The following is a 23,939-nucleotide window of genomic DNA, read 5'->3' as shown; positions in this document are numbered from 1 at the left end:
TTCAATTCAACAGTAAGAAGAAAAGCAAAAAATATGCAGTCAGAGTCTGGAAATGAAAGGAGGTCGACAAACACAGGAATTTGAAAAAGATTCCAAAAAATAGCCTTGACTGTCTCTTTTTTAGAAGACGTGGCAGATGGCAGGTGAACACACACTAAAGGCTGTTTTGTTATTTTGTGGCCTATTCGAAAAACAAAAAGGATCCAATATAGCTGCAAGCAGAAATGAACCAGTCAACAATGGCACAATGTAAGACTATGCAGATATGTTTCAGTAGATTTGTTCAACACCACCGGTGGCAAATGTATGAAAAGTACTGAAGTTCAAAAGCTATGAGTGCACTCATCATTATTTAAAAACTTTTTAGAACTTCATGACCAAAAGTTATTTGCAAGCAAAACGTACCTACTTTCAGGAAATTGTGGCAATTACACATACAGAGTTTCATGCCAATATGAGCAATTTCCAAATTTGACTTCTACTTTTCTATTTTGTGTCTTTAACAGCAAAATCTTTTATGTTTTTTTTCTTCCAAAACTGTTGAACACCAAATATCCAAAGGATCCAGGCGTTTGCATAAATGATTTGAGTCCATTTTTAATTCCAAAAACATTGTATGAAGAAATAACAAAAACATAAATAAACAGGTTCATACAATAAGTATGAAGGTGTATGATTTACAACATTTAAAAAATTTTAAGTATTTATGAAGGTGTTTTGTTTACAACATTTAAAAAAATAGTGGGTAATGTTTTTTGTATTTTGTAATTGTAGTTGTGGTATAAATTTGGTTGTAATGAAATAAGTGTGATGACCCAAGATATAATGGGAAAAAATAATTTTGTTTCTATGACATTATGCAAAATGCCGATTTTAGACAGGAAGCAGCCTTCTAATCCATATTTACATTATGTTGAACAGTTGGAAAATGCAGGGGAAAAAAAGCATTTATACTTTTTTACTTGCTGTGTGTCTCAAACAAAACTCATGGATATTGCAAATGTTTGCAAATCCACTAATTATTTATTCTTTAGAAGAGCTTGTGTAGCAACCTTATAAATCTGATTCCACTAAACTGCAAGAAGCCAGCCAGTCAGATTACAACTTGTGATTTTAGTCAGTCTGTGCCATTAGTGTGTGCAGTATGCATTAGATGGTGAATTGAAATGGCACTAGGGCTGCTGGCTCATTAATATTTTTGTGAAAAACTATGAAAATATTTTAGAAAAATAAAAGTCGCGATCTTTTTCTTCAGGATGAACAGAAAGTTAAAAAGAATGGCATCTGAAATGGAAATATTCTATAACAATGCAAAAGTCTTACCTGTCACTTATATACTGAACTGATACAGCTGATCAGTTTCCTTTTCATCTAAACATGTTATAATTTGAAGGCTTACTCAGCAAATACAGATATGTGATTTATTGTGATTAATTTGAAGAACAGCATTTAATGATAATTTTGTACTGGCTTAATCAACAACTTACTTAGTTACAGTAAAGATACTGAACATCTGTGTTTTGATCTCATTCTTTTACGCCACGAACATGGATGTGTTTGCTTTAATAATGTTCTTGGACTTCCCACAGGCTTATAATGTGCTTGTTAGGGTATGTCAGTGTTTCTCTCATAATATCTGTTGAGCATCCACTTGGGTTCAATATTTACATTAGAGTATTGTGATAAAGAGCCTTCATCTAGCCTGTCCTGTAAAGTAGTGGATCTGTTCTCTGTTGCTCTGCTCTGTTGTTTATAGCTGTGAAAGGACAGGGCAGCTGTAGGGTGGGTAAGATCAGAGCAGGTCAAAACCACTTCAAGCGCTGACATATCTGTGCTGTTTTTCCCCTGTGCATTCTAATACTCTAAGCCACAGCTTCTCCAGAAGACTTATTTAAATGCAGACACCACTAGAATCCAACTACAACAAAAGGTGTGTGTTTGAAAGAAAGAGACAGGGAGAAAGACATGAATAACCACACATGCAGCTATGCAAACACTTGGATGGCAATACAAAAAGTTTTTCTGAGGAAAAGCGTTGTCTTGCCACAACTAAATTTGTAGTTCGCAAAAGATTTGAAAATTGTTTTGATTGCTTAGAAATGAAATGCAGTTATATTCAACGAGCCCCACAGTTTGCGATGTCATTCATGTCTCTAGCACAAACAACTACAGCTACATGTAAAAAGGGCTTATCCCTTTCTGGTAAGCTTGTGCATATTGTGTGAAAAATTACTAGGCTTACATGTTCATTACATTAATTAAAATATACAAAATAAGGATTGTGAAAAATGCACCATATTTTCAAAAAGAAAAAAGAAAACTGTCATAATTGCACATTGCATATCTGCAGTGCTAAACAATTTCCCACTAGGCCTCCATAAAACTGCATTACAGGAATTGAGGGACAAATTGGAATAATTGTCTATTGTAATCAACAACATGCAACAGATGATTAAAATGTGGAAAATTCCTTTACATTTACATGAATAGAACTGAAGTGAAAACTGTAATGAATATTATCCAGACTCTATTCTGAGTGAAATTAGAGATGTATTGCATTTGGCCGTGCATGGAGAGATCAGACGCATGCATGTCCCTTAATCCCAGTCCAGCTCACTTCCTGTCCCAGATGCTATCCAGACAGACAGAGAGCAGAAGAGTGCAGGAACACCATTAACACAGCCGGAGGAGGAGAGATAGAGTGGAGGGGAAAGAGGAAGGAGAAAAAGAGCCAAGCAGAGGCAAGAAGAGAATATGCATGAAGAAGATCAATGGTACAGAGGAAAAAGAAACAAAGAAAAGAATGGAAATAAATGAGAGAAGCTTGCAAATAATTCAGAAACCATACAGCACACAGCCTGTGCATATGAGGTGATCTGGTTAAAATCTGGTTAAGTTTGTTTTTTTCCCCTCACAATTCTGAGTTTACATTTCTTTTGACGTTCTTTCTCAGTATTACAAAATAAAATCTCGCAATTCTGAGTTAATATCTTGCAATTCTGACTTTTTTCCTAAGTTTGCATTTCACAATTGTGACTATTTATCTCACAATTCGGACTTACTTTCTTGCAATTGTGAGTTTATACCTCACAATTCAGACTTTCCTTTTCAGAATTGTGAGTTATAAACATATCTTGCAGTTATATCTCACTAGCAGGTTATATCTCACAATTCTGTTTATGTCACAATTCTGCATTTGTCTCAAATTGTTCTGCATTTATACATCTGAGTTTAAAAAACAGTCTTTATTGTGAGATATAAACTCAGAATTGCTATGGAAAAAGTTAGAATTGTGAGATAAAAAGTCGCAATTACCTTTTTATGATTTTATCTGGTGGCAGAAAAAGCTTACACGGTCAACATTAATTATGGATTATAAACTATGGCTATTACAGAATCAGATCTGTATTTTGGGGGCAACTTGGGACTTTTTTCTAAATGTGTAAAAGCCTAATTAAAATGTGAAATTGTTGAAAAGAGTTGTCAAGGTTTAATACCCAGGGTTAGGGGGATGTTTAAATCACAAAAAAAGCCAACAACATCCTAGAATATCCAAGCACAATTTTCCACTTATTTGTTGTCTCCTAATATTAATTCAATCTTTATATCTCTCTCAATCTGGCCTCCTGTCTATCAGTGAAATCACAGATTATCATCACAGATGGAGCAGCCGATCTCTTCCGTCATACTGAGAATGATAATCCTCAAGCTGTGCTAATCTATGTATGTAGTTGGAAAAAAAAAATCCAAAATGTCCCCTGCTTGAGAATCAAAATCAGGATCATTTTATTTATCACTGTGCTGCGCGTGTACTCACTTCTTACAGTGGCCGTCCTGGTGCAGTTATAAAGAATGGCAAGCTCTCCAAACACCTTTACTGGTCCCATAGTGCACAGCTTCAGTCCTTCTTTAGTCACTTCAACTCTTCCCTCTGAAAATAACACACCACAACTGTAAACATCACAGTAAACACTTCTAAACAATATTTATACATACTGAGATAGAGACACATTTAAAACCAGACCATAACAGTCTGAATAATGGTGAATTTCAAGACACCTGGGAAGAATATGTCACCCGTCATTTTAATCTCAAAATATATTATTATTTTTAAAAATATAAGGAAAGTGTTTTGCTATAAAAAAACAAGCGTAATAATATTTAACTGGAAATTTTGCTTTATTTAAAAAAAAAAAATGTGCAAAATCACAATGCAGAAAATTTTAAAACAGGCTTAATGCCCATGCATGTAAATAATAATATATTATTAACAATTTTTTTTTTTTTTGTTTTTTGAAAAAAAATATTGAACAAAATTACTAATAAATTATTATATGTGTGTGTGTGTGTGTGTGTGTATGTGTGTGTGTGTGTATATATATATATATATATTATAAATAAATTCATAAAAAAGTTAAAGTTAAAAGTTTAGAATGTCACCCTTAGAGATGAACAAATTTTAAAGTTCATATTAAACACATATTAAGTTTCATATCAAGCATTCTCTTAAAGAACAGTAAGTCGTCTTTAGTGTAACTGCACATTAAAATACACCTGTCTCTCTCTCTCTCTCAGAGGTGTCAACTGTAGATGGCCTGATATGATACATTGTGAGCAGAATAACAGAAAGTCAAGCAGCTTTTCTTACTTTTCAGCAGCTGATCACACAGACAGGTGATGACACAGGTGAACGACCATGTGAGATGAGAGAAAGCAGTGCAGACAAAGATATTGAAAAGGTGTGAAGGGCATATCAAAGTTGTAGAGATGAGAGATAGTGAGATATGAGAATGCAAGAGAATGAGAGAAAAGTAAAAGAGAGCTGATGACCCTTCCCTTATTATGGACTATTTAATTTATCATTAATATTCAGCTCTGGCAGAACAGGATTATGACTTTCATATGGCCCTTGACCTAATCAAACCTTTCTCTGCATTCATTATTATCATGGTCCAAAATTAACTTTTTGTCACACTTGCCAACGGTGAATGAATTAAGAAAATTTACAGGCCATAAAAATTGTATTTAACATCTGTGGATAATGGAATTATTTCAATGTTTTAACTTTGCATGCTTATGACAAGCAGCACAGCTCATTGTGTGACTCGCAGCATCACATTTCAGGATGAACCAGTCTCCATCTGTCTGCGATATTTCTGTTTTTAGTGGCTTAATGCGAGAAATATTCCATATATGTCACCACATGGAGTTCTTCAGAAAATGAAATTAGGCATTCTAGATGAACTGATAACACCATTTCCTCTGAGCTAAACGACACAACAGATGTTTTCCTGAGTAGACGCTTTATGTCTTTGATTTGAAAAACGCACATCACTTACATCAGAGAAAGTCTGTCTATCATTTTTACAGTTTGGCATAAAGCATGTAATGTTGCAGTTCCTAAAAAAGTTACTAGCCAGCTGGCAAGTCATTCTGTTTTATTTACCTCACCAAAGCCAAATTTTACTCATTTATACATTCTGCACTTTTAATTTTATTCCCTCATTATGACATCTCTAATGATTAATCAAATGAGAACAAGTACCACCTACAAATTTGTCCTTAATTTTTTTTTTTTTTCAGTCAAAGTGACACACTGGTGCCACCATGTAAGTTTCACCTCCTACCAGATGAATGCAAGAGGAAGGCTGAAACATAATGCTGCATTGCTGTTATATATAACAAAGTTTCCGTGTGCTTCACTGACTACAACTGGAGTGGTATTGATCTAGTGCACTAGCGATGCAGCTGTGGTCGTTTTGACGGGTTGAAAAGTGAAACTTAAATGACCAGATGGCATGAGGTGAAGCTGATTTTGATGTAACTTTTCAATAATTAATATAACAAAATTGTCATTTAATGAACTGGAACAGCTTACTAATAGCAGTTTTTTCTGCCCACAGAATCCCATTAACTGCTCCTGTCATTTTACGATTGTAAAAGACTGACTTGCCATTGATAAACATATTGACATATTGAACTAATGCAGTGGTTCCCAATCCTGGTCCTGGAGAACTCCCAACACTGCACATTTTTTAGATGTCTCCCTATTTAAACACACCTGATTCAACTCATCAGCTCATCAGTGAAGACTCCAAGACCTCAAATGTCTGTGTCAGATAAGAGAGATACCAAAAGCGTGCAGTGTTGGGGGTTCTCCAGGACCAGGACTGGGAACTGCTGAACTAATGTATGGATATATGAACAATAAAAATATTGACATGAACTAATGTATGGATACATGAACTAATCCTGTCTTATATATAACAGAGATTTTAGACTGCATTTTTATTATTTAAAATTAAAAAACCTTCAATATCAGGTTGACTGACCCTGCACTATGTCAAAAAACAACCAAGCAAATGGTTTCATGTATAAAAGCCAAACATATGTTCTGTTCCAATATTTACTTGGGGAAATAACCCAGAAATGGGTTGTTTTTAACCCAGCATTTTTTTAGTGTATGCCGTTCAAATGTTTGGGATTTATTTATATTTATTTATACTTTCATTCAGCAAGGACATTGCTAATAATAAGATTTATATATCAAAAAAATATATCAAAAATATATCAAAAACTACTATTTTTGGCTTATTTTAAATTGTAATAATATTATTTACAGTTTTTGCTCTGTTTTGATCAAATAAATGCAGCCTTGGTGAGCATAAGAGACTGAAAAAACACAAAAAAAATCTTAGCAACACCAAACTATAAGTACTAGTGTAAGCAAGAATACAGCAGAGAAATATGATCATTATACCAAATTCTTTAAGATCATATTAAAATAAGAGGTTAGAATATGCAAATAACTTCTCAGGTAATGTTAGGGTGTAAGATAATATTCAAAACAGGCTAAGAATTGATTAAAAAGTGACCCACAACGGGCCATAAAAAGTCTGACATAAAACTAGACTGATAATGTGAGCCATTAAAGAATTAAATATGAACACAGCTTATTACCACTGCAGGACACACTCAAACAGGACATTCATAAAGTCATAAAAGTATTTAAGCCTATAAATCTACAGCATGTACATTCATTACAAATACAGTGAAGACTGTGAGCATGAACAGGGGTCAAAGTTGTGAAGTTCAGCTCAGAGTTTGATCACACTGAAAAGCTGTTGTCGTTTTAAGTGCCTCAAATATTTTCCCCAAAGCTAAATAACCCACCACACAAGAGGAAGTAATAATGTCTGGTAGCGTGACCTCCAGTTCCTCCTCGGACAGACACAGGAAGCTATGACCCAAAGGGTCAAGCACATTGCTGTGAACAACTGATTACTTTTCGCAACATGCAATAATGTGCTTCTCTGTCAAAGAATGGAAAATTACTTGCAATGCCACACAATGCACGTACACACACTGACTGACATGTTAAGAGCCAGCAGTGTAAGGCAGGTCTCTGAACCTTCTGAGTTGCTCATATTGTTTTGCTCATTCATTTGGTTATTAAGCACTATTGTTCAGAGCAGCTCCTATTAATGCCCTACAGCCAATAATATTTTACCCATGATTCACAGAGATAAAAAGAAAAGGTAGAGTGGGAGACTGAGAGGTTTCCTTGACATGGGCTCTACTAAACAAACCATTAATATCTCAGAGACAGATGCTGAGTGATCAAACAGGCAGGGATGAAATAATGCATGAAATGAAATAAAGAGACCGGACTGCAGATAAGACCACTGAAGACAGATATTACACGTTGAGAGATTGTCTTGTGTTTACTCTGCAGGAAGAAATAGACTCTGCATGCTGTACATCTGAGTAAAACAAAACACTAAGCAGCAAATAATGCAGGGCGGGACTTGATTTTATCCACTGGGATTTAATTGGACTGAGAGAAAAGATAGTATGCTGTGCTATTATATATTGGTTTTATTATTATTTTTCCCTGCTGCTCATGGCTTTGGTTACATCAGAAAAAAAAAAAAATAGGAAAAGATTGTTGTTGTTTTTTTATATGCATTCAATTGATCAAAAGTGACAGTAGCTGCTGTCAAGACAATGGCTGCTGAAAATTCAGCTTTGCCATCACAGGAATAAATTACCTTATGTACCAAACTGTACACATAAAAATACTTATTAAAAAAATATATATATATTTATTTAGTTTATTTATTGAGTACGTGTCTCAAAAAATAGGGGGGTATCTGTTCTACTGGGATTCATCTTTTAGATAAATTCCCACACTAAAAGTTGGTAAAAGGGATTAAAAGTGAATCGTTAAAAAAAGTTTGAAAAAAAAGAAGCAAGTGAAAAAACAAGACAACTGGAGACAGAGACGTGAGGGAAGATAAACAAGTGCACACCTGTAGACCAGTGGAATAATTCATGGGACAATGTTCATTAAACTGAACCAAATTGCAAGACAGCTTCAGTTGCTCTGTCATATTGAGTGATCAGAATAAAAAGTAGCCATAACCTTCACATAGCACACGAAGTCCTATAAAAAGCAAGAGAAGTTCTACTGATATCAATGTCACATAAAAGTTCCAAGTGCTACAATATTTATTGACAGATAAACAAAAGATGACAGTAAATTTACAACCCAGTCCATCAAAGTGACAGATAATGATTATCTGTAGTATCTCTGCACACACTCTCTCTGCCAAACTTTCATGCTGGTTAACCACAGTTCTGATGTTATAAGTGATCGAAAATGTACCAACATTTTTGAGAACAGAAGAGTCACCCATCAGTGACATTCATTTTTGTTTCTTTAAAAACCTGAATAAATCGATTCATCAGTATTAAGTGATGAAGGGTGTTTGAAATGAGTCATCGCGACCCCCTGCTCCTGCACATTTTGTATGTATCTCTTATCACTTCAGACGTTTTGTTCTATTCGAACGTAAGTGCCCTGCGAAGTGAACATCACAGGATATTCCGCCATGATTCCAGTTTCGAAGCGAACATATATGATCATTCAAAGTGCATTGAAGTGTGAGCGAGACGTGAAATTTAAATTGTATTTATTTACCTTAGTATATGAGGTCACACTGTCTTGTGTGTGAAGACGTTGCGCAGCGCAAGCCTTGAATGAATCTTCCGAGTGAGGTAAAACTTCAACAGATTTTCCCCTGCTCAGGGAGTAGGGGCAATGAACACTGTGTAGAGACCAGTCAAAGGGAACACAGTTCATGCACAGAGCTCACTTCTGAACAAGCTGATTATCTGAATCAGGTGTGTTAACAAAGAGAGACATAACAAATGTGCAGAGCAGGGGGTCGCAAGGACTGGAATTAAGAACCGCTGCCTTAGAGGACTATGGGTCCTGTGGTCAATCATTCCTGTTCATTTGTCATCATTAAAGTCAGCATGAAATCAAATTTCACATCCCTAGTCATATTGCAACTTGATTCATCAGTGTATAACATTTTGAATAAATAAAGTGACTTGACCCTGCCCTTTCAACCTCCTACTGTAGTCCCTATTCTGCTATGTAATTTTACTTTTTTTTTCCAAATCTAAATCCCACCCTACATTTTTTTCTTATTGAATATCCAGGTCAGATTTCAGAATGTAAATATACTGGCATATATCTGCCATTTTCAACATATCGGCACTGGCTATTGGCTATATGGGTCAACCACTATTACAGAGGTATAAAATAATTACATTTTGATAATAAATAAAATAAGAAATAAATTCATCTTAAGGATAATGTGCCCTTGCATGTCATTCATGATGCCAGTTTTGATTTCATGACTGAACACTTTCCATATGGAGGGTTTTCCTCCAAATGGGGGGGGGGGTTACGGGTAAATGACTTTTGGGTAGTATGAAATCATGCATCAGACACACAAGCTGCAATTTTAAGTTAAATGGTAATTTTAAGTTTTTTAAGTTTTAAGTTAAAGCTTAAATTTTTTAAATTAAAGCTACAGTTAAATGTTGCCCCCACTTATGCAAAAAAAAAATGTGCAATATCCTTATATTTATTTGTTTACCACCTCCATCCTGATACATCCCTGCATCTCACTCTATTCTATTCAATTTATCTTCTATAGCACAATTGGTCATACAATTTATTTATTTTTTCGATTTTATTTTGCAAATATATATATTATATATTTATATATTTATATATATATATATATATATATATATATATATATATATATATATATATATATATATATATATAAAATTTTTTTTTTTTTTCTGAGTGTGGTTGTTGTCTCTGTGTACTGGAAGCTTATGTCACTAAAACAAATTCCTTGTATGCGCAAGCATACTTGGTAATAAAGATCTTTCTGATTCTGATTCTGATTCTTAGAGATGACATTTATCTATAGTCATTAAGCGTGTGTTTATTTATTCAGATTGGGGCTAATTAGCATGGCGACTGGGGGGGCGGGTTCAGAACACAGGCTAATATAACATTCAAGCACAGGCACAATAATAGCATGGCATCATTTCCCATCTAGGCTCTCCTATCATAAGGCCGAACTACTTATCTCAGCTGAATTGTCCCTCTTGTGTGACTGAAAGCTTAAATACTTTGTCCACCCATGCTGTATCTCATCAACAAAAGCTTCTTTTGTCTCCCATAAAAATACAGGACTTACTTAATGTGATTTTGTGTTTCAAATGGGAAATGCTGGTCAGTTTAACTCGGATCACTATTATTGATCCTCCGACATCCATCACTGCATTTTTCTCTGTAAATGGAGACCTCGATTTTGATGAAAGGATGATCTGAAATAGTGGATTCCTCCAGCATTAAAGTCATTCTGTATCTCACAAGCTCTTCACTTCTCTGTCCTTTTGCAATCTATATCATTTATTTTCATCTAGTCTCACATGTTCATAGGACCTGGGAAGAAAGTTTTCTTCTAATATAAAAACTCCCAAAGAATAGTCCTTGTTCTCCCACTCGTGCCCATCTCCATGAATCCTCTCTTGGAATCCTTTGCTCTTGCTGATCAACTGCAGTTATTTCTATGCAAACAACTGAATGCGGTCAGAGATAATGCTGAGAGAAAAAGATTTAAAATGATTAAATATATATATATATATATATATGATATATATATATATAGATATATATCCCGCGATCTAATCCCTCGAAATCCCCCCATGACTAACGAAAAAAATTCAAACCAAGTGTTCCACCAATCCCTCAGGAACATAAAGAGGAAAGAGGAAGAAAATCCTCTGACCCTAAGAAAACCACCAACAGCTCTTTTCTCTCATTAAACGCACAGAAACTGACAGATGTATTGACAAATGTAATTACTTCAGATACAGGTGGCCGACACAATCCTAACCTGGGCTTCTGCAGGTGTCACCAAAACAAGATCAATATATTTAAAGAATATTCCAAATGAGTATCCTACAATGACGCTTAAACAAATATCTAAATACTAGTGATAGGACCACGTTCCACAATGATTAAAAAAATATATCACATGGACAGAAAGTATGCTTTGTAGGTATTTTGACTTACGGACATACTCTAATTCATGACAATGCACTAACAAGTCATGTCATTGCACATTCTCAGAAATTTTATATAAACATATAATGATTCAGGGGATTCATCCCCAGTTTCCTATTTAAAAAAAAAAAACAACTACCACAAATGTTAAAAATATTATGTTAATGTCTTCAAATTTGAAATGCCTATTAATTACTGCAGTAAGAAGTCTGGGGCACTTCTCAAACTTTCATTTGCCTAATTTAGAAAGTTGAAGGGTCTGTTTAATACTAATTAATGTGTGTATATATAGGCATTATAACTCAGCCATGTTTGTTCTACTTATTGGCGTCAGTTTATCAACTGTATTAAAGCCCATACCAATTAAACTTTTAAAATTAAGGGTAGTGTTAACAATGATCTGTAGTCGAACGGCTCTCAGCGGCTCCTCTGATTGGATCAATTTAACAAGCATCTGCATCCATATAATCTAATCACAGGGTCAATGATTCTGGATCCAAATTCTGATCTACAGCGGAAAACCCAAATGTGGTTTTTTGTCGCCCTGCCTGGGACTAGCGGCACACTAAATAAGCCACACTAATGCCTTCATCGTGCTATCGGGAATTATCGTAAATAAGATTTTCCTAATCGGAAATTAGACATGAACATCATATTTTAAGTCATTATTTATCTAATGGGGACAATTCCTGAAAATAATTTTGAACCAGAGTTTTTCCGATTGGCTTGGTCATAATCCTTTAAAACATGGGTGGGAGGGGACATGCCATGCGCTGTTGTCAGTGCTGAATAGTCTCATAACACAGGTACATCCCTGTAATTGGCTCGTCGCTAAGAGTAGTGTATTTATAGGGCTAGATGTTTGAACGATCATTCGAGGCATATTGTATGTTTTATAAGCTAGTGAAATCAGCATGTATTTGGGCCGAAATTCCAGAAAACTGTTCAGCAAACTGCATGTGTAGAGTGGTTGAAGTTTATGATAGTCAAAACCAATGGAATGCTACACAATTCTTTCCGACATGTATTCCGATAGCATGTGAAGGTAACATAGGTGGCTTTAGTTCACAGAAATTTTTAAGTTTTGATTCACTTTTGGTCTGTTCCTATCAAAAACATATCGTTATGGCTTTAGAAGCCTTTGGGAGACAGTACATTAGGTAGTACAGAAAAACTGTTTTGATAGTTTTATAGGACTTTTTGGCAGCCTGATTATTGCAATCAAAAAAGCTACTCATGTGGTTTCAAAGAAATTATGGTTAATAAATGACAGAACTTTCATTTTGGGTGAATTATGCTTTGCTAAACATTTTAAGCAGCAAACTCTTTCAAAAGGAACTTTTCTGTTCCTGTTTCTCACCTTCCATGACATAGACAGGGAGTGGAGCCACATCCCCTTCTTAATAATACAAGGCTGTTTTTGCCATAGTCCACTGGATACGATACAGTCCACTATTTCCTGATCGCTGAGACATCTCCAGGTTCTTCATGAAGTCATTTGTCCAGAATAGCTGACTTGATCAGTTCCTTTCCTTTGACACTGTAGGCAAATTGCAGAAAAACATTGTTAAATTAAGTTCATGTAATTTATTTAACATAGTAAAGACAATGACTATGCCTGACTAATGCATTATGCAACTATAAACAGTGTCATGCTACAATATGACCTTATGAACTCATTATGATTATGTGCAAATTTAATTACATGAATGGTGTCCTACTTATCATGTTTAATATCTTAACTTTTGGCATTCAATCAAATCAGTATGAGTAGAAATTTTTTTTTTTAAAACAGTTGATACTATTAATATTATTAAGCATGGCTGGCAGTTTCATTTCATCACCTGAAATTGGAAGGTAATGCAAACACATTGCAATAGGGGAAATAGCATCCATGCAATGTACTCTGTTGTACACCATTTTGGCCAAATGTAGTGTCATCCAGGTAATAAAATTTGCACATTACTTATGCATATTATATACAGTATAATATGTAGTCGGTAAGAGATGAATGATAGTATGGTAATACAAACCTAGCGCATATGTGAATCCAATGATCCACAAGGAATGTGGGTTTAGAAAACAAAGAGATGAAAGGAAGAGGATACTTCAAGAGCTGAAAGTAAATACACAAAATCTGCTGGACGGCACAGCTAACAAAAATCGCGGAAAATTAGGTTTGGCCCTCACAGACATACACTAAGCAGCTCCTCTGCTGTTGTTGTCCTTGGACTTAAGCCAGCCTTCTGATTAACTCACAAACCGCTCACCTATGAACCTACACAGTGTGTTACATGTCACAGACATGCTCCGCCATGAGCAAAAAAACAGGCCTTATTTGTTTTAAGATGTCTGCAGTATCTTATGAAGAGCTTTTTTGATTTGACATCAAAACACAACGACAGACCCACAGTCAGTCTGAGGACAAATTGTATTGACTTTAAGATATAAAAATAGAAAGAAATGAGGACAAACTGTTGACATAGCATTATAACAAAATTAAAGACCAATAAAATAAAAGTAAAATAGCATTGCTCAGTTGATTTGGTGTTACAGGAATCTGATGATAAATATTAAGATCATATTGAGATTAGTAGGGTCCTTGAGGATAAATATTTAAGAAGCCAGACATATCAGCAAAACATCTTCATTTGTTTTCAATATAAGTCAAGCCAAGTCTGCTTTTATTGTCAATTCTTCCACATGTTACATAGTACCATACATTCAGAGAATCGAAAATTCGGTTACTCTCAGACCCCCGGTGCATACAGATAACACTAACAGTAGAGCCTAAAAAATCTAGATCAAATATAAAAATATAAGATATAACTATATACAAAAGGGAATGTAAAAAAAAGTACATATAATAATAAAAATAAAGTTAAAATAAAAGGGAACACAGCGCAAGGCACTGGCAGAGAAAGAGTTGTTTAAGGAGTCAGAAGGAGTTTAAGGAGTGGTTACTCAAACCCAGGCCATCCAAGATGCATATGAGTTTGTTTTCTTCATTGGAAACAGATTTGGGAGAAATTACTTTCTCACCATCGGATGCCTCTGCACGTGAATGGGTGCCCTTCAGAATGAGCAGTTGCAAAACAGCTGATAAAAACATCACAATAAGGACAAACAACCTACAAAACCATGCCCACAAACTCCAGTGCCATCAGTTAACGTTTTGTGAAGCGAAACAGCTGATTGTTTGTTAGAAAATAAATCACTTATTAAGCCCATTGAAACTTTAAATGGTTGCTTTTCTTGCCAAAACTACCTAGTTTTCTAGGCAGTATTCTATAATAATTAAATTCAATATCATTCAATTCAATATAATAATACTTTATCGCAGTAAAATAAAAATTTATCGTCATTATCTCATAATCAAAAATCCACAACATATTTGGGTTAAACTGTTTTAAGGGACTGTTTTCAATCATTAAATGGTGCGTGATCTGTGCATATTTCTCCGCCTGATTGAGGACAATACAACATTTTCACTGCAGAAAAAGCAATAATATGGAGAAAGGACTACTATTTTTTAAGGCAAGAGCAGAAAACACAACCAAATTTTGAGTTAGAAGAAACCTTAATGTTTATTTGTTTCTCACGAACATGCTAGGCTTTTTCTCTTCAACAAGATTGTTAATTGATGGACTGCGAGTCATGTGGATTACTTGTGGATTATGTGATGTTTTATCAGCTCTCATTCTGACGGCACCCATTTCCTGCAGAGGATCCATTCGGTGAGCAAGTGATATAATGCAAAACTTTCTCCAAAATCTATTCAGATGACATAAACAAGCTCATCAACATCTTGGATGGGCGTAAGGGTGAAGTTAAATTTTCATTTTTGGGTGAACTATTCCTTTAATCCCAATTTATATTTAAAAAAAAATAAAAAAAAAAAAAAAAAAAGGACAAACAATAAAAAAAAAATCTCAAGCTAACACCAGCATGTTCAGTCTTGCACAGCCTTACAGTTGTTATAAGTGCATACTCAAATCCAGCTGCACACAGAATAGGAATTTGCATTGACAGAGACATTTAATTTTTTTTTTTATTTTTTGGATGTCAAACATAAACTACAACATGCAAACAAGACACAATAAATAATCCACCAGATAGGTCCGTAAAGTTGTTTATCACATGCAGAACAATATCTGAGTTATCCCTCTAGTAGACTTGTGAGAGTATTTTTGTAAGGGCAGTCTGTGTTCTAGGGGACACACTCTCTTTCTGGAGGAACAGTCAGGAGAAGATGTTTTTTACATCCAGTCAAAAGCACAGAGATATCACCTGGCCTCATTTTACAGCGACGAACTCCGGATGCATTCCTGTAAACCTTCCCAAACTCTGTTTGGACTTAGAATGTTTAACTGAACTCACTGGCTTTTTCAGGACAGGACATATCACATCACTATCAGGTCGACAGACTGTCTGCCCCTTAAAAGGAGCAAAGTATGCTAGAGGATTTAAAGCAGAGTAAATTTGAGAAAGCTGTGGGACATGGAGCTACAATGGCTGTAACCTCTGTATAAGAACAGTTTCTTGATTAGTAGAGGCAGGCCTTTTGTTTTGTCTTCTAACATTTTTTGTCAAAATTAATATTATTTAAAAAATACTTGAAAACTGGAGAATGAATTTTTACAACATCAACACTGTTACTGAACACGAAATGAAATCAACACTGAAAATCCGACTCGAGCTGAATAAAGTGACAGTTTTCTCTGTAGATCTGCTTGTTGCTGAATCTGAACTCGTTTCATCAAAATTGATGAAGTTAACAGTTATTGAACTGAACAACACTAAACACGTCCGAGATGAATGATGAAACTATTGTCTTGTTAGAGCAGCTTTACAGGCAGAACTTTGAATTTGTCTCATATTTGATGAAGTTTTCGGGCTTAAATGATTTATGTTATTTTCCTGGGCTGTGTTTCCCGAAAACTACTTAACAACTTATGGTTCGTGTCTTAAGTTGTACCTTAAAAACTGTACCTCTCTATCGTTAATCACATGTTTTCCTGAAACACTGAGTATACCTTCTGTAAGTTATATTTTTATCTAAGGGTTGTCTGGACCACTCTTAGCTATAACTTATCACTGTTGACAGATCCACAGTTCTTTACATCTTATTCTATATGAGTATAATAGTTGTCCAAATCAAATCTGGCGCGCTGTCCGCACAGTGAGCTTTCATATACAGTAGTGTACTAAAACTTTAGAAAAAAATATATACATATATATTTAAAAAAAAAAATAACACACACAAATGTGCGGCCGGCATAGGCAGCTAAATTCAGCAGCTTTTAGATCTTTGTTGGTCCGATTTGTGCGAGACAAATTCAGCTGCTCAAATTCAATGTTTCTCCTGTTGAGTTTTTATTGAGTAGGGCATCCAATAACAGAAATTAGTGATTTCCACCAATATGTGATTCTGCTGCTGGGCAATCAACCCTGGTTGTGGAGTAAATGAAGAATTATATTATAATAATATAAATGACCCATTCAAAGGCCAGTGGAGGTATACAGCCAGTTAGTGATTTAGGCTACGTGTTGGGCATGAGGTTGGTGGGTTCACGTACACATTTAAAAATTATATAAATATCCACAGGGTTGGATCTAAGTTTGCAATTTGGGATTATTTTTTCCTATGAAATCCTATGAGTCCTGATAAATGCGGCAATTTAAACTATTTCTTTCTAAGTGCTTCTTATTGGAAAACACTCTTTTCCACAATGCTTTTTTCTGTTGGACTTTTGTAGGCATCAAGGTGTTTTTTTTTATTTTATTTTATTTGATTTGTTTTTTCTCTCTCTCTCTGTTCTGTTAAAAAGCTGTTAAATTATTAAGCAGTGTCTGTGCAGTTTTTTATCCTTGTATATTATGTGGCGACCACTGGGAGGTGCTCTGGGCATATATCGTTTTCTTTCGCTGCAAGTTCGTTGCATTCTAACAGAAAGAGTTCCGTTGTGTCTTTAGTTTCAATCAACACTTTCTCACATAATGCAGTGAAGCAGCCTGTGCATAGAAATGAATAATCGAGGTTCTCGAGCCACTGATATCAACCAATTCAGCACCACCACCGCCATGGACAGCACCTGATAACATCGCACGTAACAAGGTTATCTTAAGCAACCTCCTAAGGTATAGTTCGGGGGAACACACTTGAAATGGTACACCCTTGTTTTAAGGCAGTACCTTTTAGAGTCTTCGTAGCACATTAAGAGACAGCGTTATCAGGAAACACAGCCCTGTTTTATGGTCGCTGTGAAGCTGCCATGAAACATATTTTATAAAGTCGTCTATATAAATAAGGATGACTTGACTTGAAATTACATTCTGTTACTGTGTGGGAATAACTGTCCCCAAGGATCTGTATTAATTCACATACAGTACTCTGGCCTCACTGCACAGCTGCACTCTGCGCCTCAGTTCATTAGTAAAGCCATCGTAGGTCTGTGGTCGTCTGTATAGATGTGTGTGGCTAATAAATTAATGGCCAGAACAAATCTTCCTCTGTTTGTTCTGGTCATTGTATGGGCAGAATTGCTATTAAAACAGGAAGCAAAGTCTGACTGGCAGATAACAGCTGACTTCACACTGCACATGACAGTGCATAATAACCTGGGAACAAATTACATGACAAAGTTGATTTACTTTCTAGGCTGCAGAATGAAAGCCACAAATAATCTGTCCAAATATTTTTTTGCATGAAAACTGCATGCAGATATAAAAATGTTGATGCCCTGTTGAAAAAACAAAAAAAAAGCATATGGCTGTTTTTACTAAAATTAAAATGATTTATTTAGCACATGAAGCATGGCAGCTGGTTTGAGATAGTAGCTCCTGCTCAGGAACCATCTTACACCAGCTCATGGACCAACTAAGGACCAGCTCAAACCAGCTGCCCATGCTTCAAAACATACCTAACCAGCATATTCTTCAACAGGGTTGCTTATGCCTGTAAATGCAAAATGTTTTGTTGTGGCTGCTTTTAGCCATATTCTGACTCAGTGGACATTAGAAACAGAATCTTTATTTATATCCGAAAACAACTGAAAAAAAAATATTTTTTGCCACTTTTGACAAAGTCACGAGTAGAACAGCCTTGAACAATCAACCCTGAATCAGTCTGGTTAAGTTCTAAGGTCCCCAATTAGTCCACTCTGCAGCCATATTGGTATTTTTCTCATTCCGGTAATAGTTATACAAATACTAAAACTAGAACTAAATTCTATAAAAGAGTGGTTTTGGTTATTGCGAATAAAGCCAAAGTAAACCATTTCTAACCATTCATGTATTACAGGCTCATGGTTCACTTCTTCTGTCGATCCCGACCTGGCAAACCTCGTTAGCTTTAAAACCACTAACACTAAGAAACAAGTTTTTCAGAAGCGTGTGATGAATTGTTCCATATCCCAACGAAAGGACAAAGGGTCCAGTGCAGGCATTCCTACTTTCAGAGCAGAACTTCTGATCTCTGATATTGATCAAAAGGACCTCAGGACTACCCTCAGCATTGGTTCCAAGGATGAGTTCGCAAGAGACATTTCCAATCAAGAAACTTCAAAAAAAAAAAAAAATGCTGGGTCTTTTCATCACATTTTAAAGTTGTATCAAGTGCCACTACACAAGTTAAACGCAAAAAAGAATGCAGAAACAGGAAGAAACAAGATGCAATTATGTAGACAGAGAACACTGTAAGGTAGACATTCAAATGGGCAAAAATACTCCTACTGAAAACGAAAAAGACAGGGTAATGGTCAATCACTATTATGAATGTTGGCAACAGGCGCATTTGCCTTACTTAGACGAAAAAAAGAACGCAACAGGGCAGTGGATAATTACTGCATAAGCAAAAAAGGACAAACAAAAAAAGGATAAATGGATTGTCATCCAAAAAATATCCATATCCCTGACCACACACAAAGATATAGAATTCCTTTCCAAAAACATAGAGCTTTCGAAGAATAAAGCAATATTGATGCCAGTTTGTCCCATCCGGCAGCCCAACACATGCTGTATGAAAGCTTTTTTTCGTTTGAAACTTCATAAAGTGCTATCAGCACAAGATGCAAGCCGAATAGAAGAAAAGACCCTGCTGTGATAGGGTTCAAAGGGTTTTTCTGTACAAAACAAGGTTACGTTGTAAATTAGTACAGTGTTGAGCTGTCAAATGTCAGATGCATAGCAGATGGGGGAGGCCATGCAGGTCAGAAACGGAAAGAATCATGTTCCTCTGCTGCCAAACCACTAGATGCAAATTAATTTAGGAGTCTGTGTGTGTTCATGACAGCAGGCTGAAATGCAAAAATCCTTCACTTCCAGGGGAACTGTTTAGTCTGATTAGGTCCTCTGGTCTTGACAGTCTATTTCAATTAAAACACAACACGACACACTTTGTGTGCCTAATAACAGCTGGGCATGTAAATAGTGTTCGTGATCCACCTGCTGCATGATATCACGCTGCTTTGATAAGCAAATTACCTGTCTGTTAAACAAAGCAGTTATTATAGTCTTTGGGTATTTCCCACATCATGTTCCTAACTGCTCAGTACAGACATGTTTATTCCTGGTTCAGATGTTTCCTTGTGGAAAATCAAACTTTCTTGGAGCGTCATCAAAGAGACGCTTCTGCAAATGTCAATGAATGGCATTTTGAACAGAATATAATGAATTTGCCTCTGTGAATTTTCAGATTTACAACAGACATCATAATGATTTCAATTGTGCAACCTGCGCAGTCCCTTGTATTGCTGTCCTTTTCAAGAAAGTTACCATGGTAACCATTGCCAAAAACACCATAGTTACTCCAGTTAGTGTTGCTACAGTAAAACTTGATTTGATTTACTTGATAAAATACATGGATCAAAAAAAATAAATAAAAACTGTTTTAAAAAAAACATATTTACTAGTTACAATTTAAGCAAAACCCATGGTTATTTTTATGGATGATGCTCTGAAGAACAACTGGTGAGTTCATTAAAGTATACAGCATGCATTCTTTTCTTGTCTATAATATCTATGCAAAAAGCAGTATGTCAGATCAGTATACAGTGTCCAAATACACAGTATGACACACTATGCAAATATTTGGGGCATCTTCTGAAGTGAAGCTTCTTGTCTCCTTGTAGGGATCCATACATGTTACAGGGTTTAAGCTAACCTTGGGTTCTGTGGGAATGGATCTTGTCAGATTTGAAAGTTGAAAAATAAAAAACACGTAAAAAAAAAAAAAAAAGAGCACTGTGAGCTGGGTGGCTTTTATTTAATTCCAAGAAAGTTGTTCCTCACTGTTACACTGCTGTTGTTTCCTAGTGTTATGTGTAAGCTACTTCAAAGGTAATTTTAGATGATGTATTTATAGAGCTTATGAGATGTTTAATGACTTTAACTTTAATTCAACATTCAATTAACATTAAACTTTTTTAAAGAAAGCATAATGTGGTATGTGATGACTCTATGTATTAAAGTTTAAAGTGGTATTTAAATTGATTGGTTTAGGTGGTAGGACTGTTGCTTTTATTGGCGTATTCGATGGTTTATTTTTTCGAGTTAACCTACTTGGCACTCTTGGGGGACGTTGGGCAGGGTCACGTGACTCAGCTGCTGGACGTTGGCTGGTTCGGCGCTGATCGCTTGGCGTTTGGTGCGCTGATGCTCCTGCAGCTCCGTGCGGTTCTGGACCTGTTGGGTAGCCGGGCGGATCACGGAGCGGTACTTATCCAGTTCGTTTTGCAGTTTCTGAATGAGTTCGTCTTTCTGATCCAGTTCTAGCTCCAGTTCGTCAATGAGCGCGTCTCTCTGTCTCAGCTCTTCAATTTTCTCCTGAAGCGCGTACTGGAGGTCGCGTAAAGTCCCCATCATCATCCCTTCTGAACCGAATAAAACCTCCCAGAACTGCACTTTTACTAACTTTACTGAGAGGAAAGCAATACTGTGCACTAAACCAGCTTCTATTCTACTCTAAAATGACCTACAAAACTACAAAAACGAGAAGAACCTTTGGGTGAAAAGGTCTCTCAGTGTATCCGTTTAAAAAAAAAAGGAAAAGGAAAGAATCAGCGTTCCGTCCCACTGAGCCGCAGAAATCCTCACAGCTCTGACAGGAGCGTATCCGTGTGAGGCTGAGCGCGCGTCGCTCGTGGGCAGAGACGTGATGAGTGGAGCTCGAGACTCGCACGGAACGCTCGCGCGCGTCACAGAAGAGCGCGGGATTCCTGGACAGTCAGTAAGCGCATCTTCAGCTCTGTACAGGTGGTAACCGTTCAACTTTTTAGACAAAACCTTTACAATAGTGTAGAACTATATAAAATATCCACAATTTCTCTCTCTCTCTCTCTCTCTCTCTCTCTCTCTCTTTTAGAAGTGTTTCTTCCAATTGGTTTTAAACATTAAGAGCTCAATTAAATTAGAATCCCTAAAACCTGGAGATATGAGGTAAAAGTCCATAAAAATTACAAAACTTTAAACACAAAAACTCAGCTATAATGAAGACTTTTCTGGGTTTTAAGAGCAAGGTCGGCAAGCGGTCAAATAGGCATGTTGTATATCGTTGGCTTCTAATAGAATGTATAAAATACCATTGTCTGTCGTGGCCAAAGAATGGGTTTTTTTTTTTGAAAAGAATGTTTGATATTTCTTCTGTTACCAGAACACCCCCACAGACCACCTCGTGTGAGACCCCTAATTTTACTGTTTCAAAAAGCCTATAGGGTATTTGGTGAGGCAGGTTTATATTGTGACAACTAAAAATATAGGTCTTCGCATGGCAATACATCGTGTGTCCAAAAGATTTCTTCCTGGCATCGCTGTGGGACACCCACTTTTGTAACCTTTATTTAAGAGGTTGTTCTTCATTCTGTGCGGCAGTACAGTGAGCATGGAAGTTCATCTTAAGGCGCATAACTTGACTGTAGTGTATGTCTACACAGATATTTGCGCTTTAATCAAGCGTATGAAGAGCCTACCTGGAGAATGAATTCATGTCATTGGAATACACTGGTTGTAGCCTCTAGTCACCTCTAATAAATCTGCTTGAGGACACGTTTATGCTCGCAGCTCGAGGAGAGCTTAGCTGGTAGAAGGATTGCATCATGCTTGCTTTTGTATTATATATGAAGGACATGACGGTGCAGCCCTCTTGTAGGTGGACAGTACTATGAAAGACACACAAGAACAGTTTGAAAATATCCAGAGGGGGGCTAAGTAGTTTTTTTATAAAATAATACATAATAAAACCTTATTTATATAGCACCTTTCACAACATAAAATGCGACTAATTATAGAGACAATCAGGACAAACAGAGGTGTTTAACTGCACAGCCCTGCCTAAGAACAATGATATCTGTGATATGGACGCTGACTAGGGCCATCTATTCGTAAAGCTGCAGTCTGTAAGTTTTGCCTCTTTTGTCGCCATCTCTGTTTGAAAAACCTGCAATTGCAGTCGGTTTGCGGAATTATCCTTCCTTGCGTGGGTTTGAGTGCTCCTGCAGGAGCTCCAGCTGCGGATTAATCTAATGGTTCCTGAGAGTGGAGTATGTGGTGGTAGATAGCACACAGCAACGGTCTTCTGTGGATATTTTACTGTACCTTGCAATCATAGATTCTAGTCTACCTTACTTGAATATATGACCGCAAATAATAATTTGTCACCGGGATATTGTCATCCTGAACAAAGCTAAGAACACTCTGCCACGTTGTTCTTACCACCTGAGGAACAAACTGTGCAATAAACCACACTATCCGCATAGTGATTTAATCTAAATTAGCTCTCATATGCACAATCCAAACCGTATAACATTAGTATTATTGTTATACTTTAAGTCTCAAAATATTTAATGTTAACAATATCAGCATTGCGATGAACACATGTGAAATATAGTGTGTATTAGTGTTGCTATTTCAAAGGAAATTTATGGTAACCCAAGAAACAAATTATGCTCCCTTTCCGAACGTGGTTGGTTTTAAAATACAAATCTTGTGTAATCCCAGGCTATCTGTAATCAGATACACATTTAAAACTGGGATATAATTGATTTCATTCGCATGTGTTTCAAAAACACATAATCCTTTCTGGATTACAATCCACCATCAAAATGATAAAATTTAATTATTCTAGCTGCATGTGAGAAAAGGCTATAAACGATCCACCACCTGCAGTATCCTGCTACATGCGATAGCCTAGTAGCCAGGACAACTTTATTCGTTTACAGAACGTGATGTGATGTGAAAAATATTCTCAACGCAAAAAACCCGCAGAAGTTTCCCGCAAAAACCTACCATTACCGCTCAAATTAGGAAAACATTTATTGTAAGTCTAACCGTTGTGAATCAGGCTAAAGTAAGGCGATAGTTGTTGAAACACACGGCTGGTTATTGAATTTTCGGATATTTTTTTATAAACCAAAAAAGTAACGGGACTGCAGATCTTAATATATGAAATTAGGGTGGATGATGATATAATACTCTCTGAAGCAACGAGCAAGACAGC

At 36.1% G+C, this 23,939-nt stretch overlaps 1 pseudogene; it reads right to left on the bottom strand.

The window, feature by feature from the left end:
* Positions 1–21,772, bottom strand: part of LOC109082768 — a 62,257-nt pseudogene extending 40,485 nt beyond the window's left edge.
* Positions 21,773–23,939: the final 2,167 nt, after the last annotated feature.

This window comes from Cyprinus carpio, chromosome A13, assembly GCF_018340385.1.
Source record: "Cyprinus carpio isolate SPL01 chromosome A13, ASM1834038v1, whole genome shotgun sequence".
Taxonomy (NCBI): Eukaryota; Metazoa; Chordata; class Actinopteri; order Cypriniformes; family Cyprinidae; genus Cyprinus; species Cyprinus carpio.
The sequence above is the reverse complement of the archived record's forward strand: the minus strand, read 5'-3'. Positions and strand labels throughout refer to the sequence as shown.